Source organism: Zingiber officinale, chromosome 1A (assembly GCF_018446385.1).
Source record: "Zingiber officinale cultivar Zhangliang chromosome 1A, Zo_v1.1, whole genome shotgun sequence".
Classification (NCBI taxonomy): domain Eukaryota; kingdom Viridiplantae; phylum Streptophyta; class Magnoliopsida; order Zingiberales; family Zingiberaceae; genus Zingiber; species Zingiber officinale.
In genome coordinates, this window is record NC_055987.1 from 29,249,241 (window position 1) to 29,252,980 (window position 3,740).

Here is a 3,740-nt window from a genome sequence, read left to right on the forward strand (position 1 = left end):
TTCTCCCCTCTACATCTTGGAGATAGTAAGAGACTAAGGCAAGCTTCTGTATCACCTTGTATGGTCCTCCCCATTGTGGCTCCAGTTTATTAACATCTTTGACCAGCTTGATGCGTTTCTAGACCTTAGCGAATTATGCTCACTTCATGCTACCATAGATAGAAAAAGATATATCACTAAACATACTAGCACCATAAGTAACCAATAAATCACATAAAATCTAGAATAAACGTACTAGTATTTTGCAATAAGGAACAAACAATCATGATATGATGAATCATGCAACTAGCAAATTTTATTATACAAAAAGAAAAACTAAACTAAATGCATCTAATGCATCCCCCCAGACTTAAACTTTTCATTGTCACAATGAAAACTAAAAACAATGTGGAGGAGATTTAAAATAAGAGAAGTTACCAAGTGATAAGCTCCAAATAGTTGACATTCATGTTTTAAAAATACTCCTCTATCCAATGCTCACATCCCTCCACAACTTTGAATTCTACAAAAAATAAGATAGACAAGAAAATTAAGTAGAGGGTATGATTTATTATCAATGAAGTCAAAAGAAACTAGAAAAAACTAAAGACATAAAAGAAAACAAGAAAAATGAACTTGGGTTGCCTCCCAAGAAGCGTTTGTTTAAGGTCATTAGCTCGACCACCTCATTGGATTCATCTAAATCTCACTCTTGGAGGAGTAAGATATTTTAGAACCTTCTTACCAAGGGTTCTTAGTTTTTCAACAAATAAGTTCTCCTTCAAAGGTTCAACACTATCTTTACCTTGTGACTCCTGTGCAACATATGCCCTGCCACCATCATGCTCAAAAAAGAATTGATTAGTAACAATATAAAAATGAATTGAAATTTGACTTTTACCAATCACTAATGTAAGAAAATCATTGAGCATGGTTTGACATTTAGATAAGGAAGGTTGTGGCTCAAGTGGTGGTCTTTCTAAAAGAGGTGCACTACAACAAAAACTGCAAACGACAACACCCCTACGACAACAGTTTTAAGAGAAGGCGTTGCGTATTTGCTCAAAGACAATGGTTTTTACCAAAACCGTTGTCTTTGAACTCCCCATTAAATATAAAAGACAACTGTTTTAGCAAAACTGTTGTCATTGAGTGACTTTTTTTTAAAACGACAACACTTTTTACAACGGTTTTATAAACCGTTGTCTTTATCCGCGTTTTTAGCGGCTACGACAACAGTTTTGAAAAAACCGTTGTAATTGAATTTGGTCTTTTTTTTCCCCTCGCGCGCAGTTTTGTTTTCCCTCTCTCTGAATATTTTTCGGCGCCGTGTTTTCCCCTTCGCGTTCCTAAACCCTAAGCCATTTTTCTTTCCCTCTCCCCATACAATCTCTTCACACCATCCTGCCGACCGCTGGATCTTCCTCCATGACGGTGTGCTCTCCTCTCTCTCTCACTCTCACCCTCACTCTTGATTTGTCTACCTTTGCCTCCTAAAGGTTCGAGACAGACCATGTCCTTGGTGTGCTCCTTGCATCTTCCCCTCTTCTGGAGCAAGCCTGGACCCACTGCCTGCGTGCCAATGCAAGTAGCGCCAGCTTCGTCATCGACAAGAGCGACGACGCAGTCTTCATCGCCTTCTCTAGGGCGCAAGCCGCCGCTTCGCCGTCTGGCCTTGGAAGAGGGTTCTTTGAACCTGTTTCCCTATATAGCAGCACGCACAAGCTCTTCGCTACTGGGAAGAGGCGAAGAGGACAGCGGCGGGAAGCCGCAGCCCGTGCTCCTCCAGGTCGGCGCCCTCTGCTTGTTTATGAGATTGTAAATAAGTAGAACGTGGGTTGGCTGGCGGTTAAAGCAAAGAAGATCCTCATCCTCTCTCTTGTTTGATCCCTCTCTATGGTGGAGAAGAAATAAATGGTGGACCAAATCGATCTTGATTGGCCTTGCAGCCTTCCCTTTGTCCTTCTCCTCCTCCTCCTCCTTTCCTGCTCTCTCTCCCAACTTGCATCGTTGTGTCACTCCGAATCATTTTGGAAAAACTCTGGCTTGGGATCGATCCATGATGGAGCACCGATTGCTTCGACGGATGATGGCCCTAATCTTGCGGTGGCGTCGCCTATCAAGGTCAGGTAAAGTTTTGATTTTTGCTGGTGCTTTGCTTCCCGTGGTTGGAATTTGGTGGAAATTGTAGGCGAGAATTGTTGGATTTTGCCGAAATTGTGCGGATCCTTTCATGTAGATATCCTTGGAGAAGTTGCTTTTTTTATGCCGATGGAGTTTTCCAAATTAGTATTTTCTTTTCTTTTCCTTTTGAAAAAAAATCGCCATTTCTTCTTTTTTAGTTCAATTTAGCAGCTTTTGCTGCCGCTACAGGCTTTGGTTGTTCCTTGATGTATCAGAATAATTCATAGATTGGAGAAGAATATGAAAACATACGTCTGTTTCGCATGTAAGCAAGCTTCTTCTGTAGGATCTATAGTAGATTGCAAAGGCATCAGGATTTTAGCCATGGCATCCTTGTTTATTGTTGTTTTTGATCATGTCTATAGAACTACAGCAAAGTCAGAGATGTATATTTCTACATTATATGCTCCAAGAAGACTGTCCATTTTCTAACAAAGAGAGTCAACAAGTTTTACTCAAAATAGGCTAATTTTTCCATGCCTAGAGAAGGCAACAGAATCTTTGATGTCGAAGTCAGTCTTACATTAAGAAGATTATGAAAAGATAACAAATGATCCAAGTTTGATCTGCTTTCCACCATAAAATTAGCATGTGACCTCTTCTATACTCCTTTTGTTGTTTAGTCAGTATTAAGATAAGAAGTTCTGATTTTAATTCATTAATCATGGTCCTGTATACCATTAACCAGCTCTCCTGAATTTTAAAAAACTAAAATTTTAATAAGATGTGCATCTAATTGGATTTTCTTTAAGGTAATAATGTGATCCTATGTTTCTCAAGGGCATAAGTTGATGTCTATTAATATCATAATAACATGTTATCTTGTCTAGGTAGATTTGTGATTATTTCTTTTATTGCTATTGTTAGCTGCTGATATCAGATACTTAAAACAAGTTTGCAGTAGAAGTTTCTTAAATAAAGTTTCTTTAAATATATTTTGAACTTTCAAATTACTTTCTTGAAGAATTTGATTCCAGTAGCTGACTGTAGAGTTTTTTCATAGGTAACCAAACAACATAATGAAGATTGTAAACGTCTCTTAAGACTAATAGGTGTGCCTACTATTGAGGTAAACTAGTCCACTTTCACTTATTGAATTCTTTATCCTTGCTACAAGAATTTGAACTAACAATGATATAATTTTACTTTCTCTTGCAAACATTTCCTAAAGCTGCATGCAATTGCTTAATATACAAGTATTGTATCTTTATTTTAGAAGCTAAACTCATCTTTCTGATCTAAAGGCACCCTATGAAGAAGAAGCTCAATGTGCAGCTCTTTGCAAAAGTGACAAGGTAAAATGATGCAATGTAACACAATCTATTTTATTTTTTTAACTTTAAAATCTTAAACATATTTGTTTGTTAGCAATCTCTAGGTGTTTGCGGTTGCCTCAGAAGACATATATGGATACTTTAACTTTTGGGGCACCAAGGTTTTTTCGTCATTTAATGGATCCTAGTTCCAAAAAAATCTATGTGATGAAATTTGAAGTTTCAAAGGTATATTTATTCTGCTTATTGCTAATTGAATTACTGTATTTATTCTCATCCTTATTTTTCAGGTTCTTGAAGAGC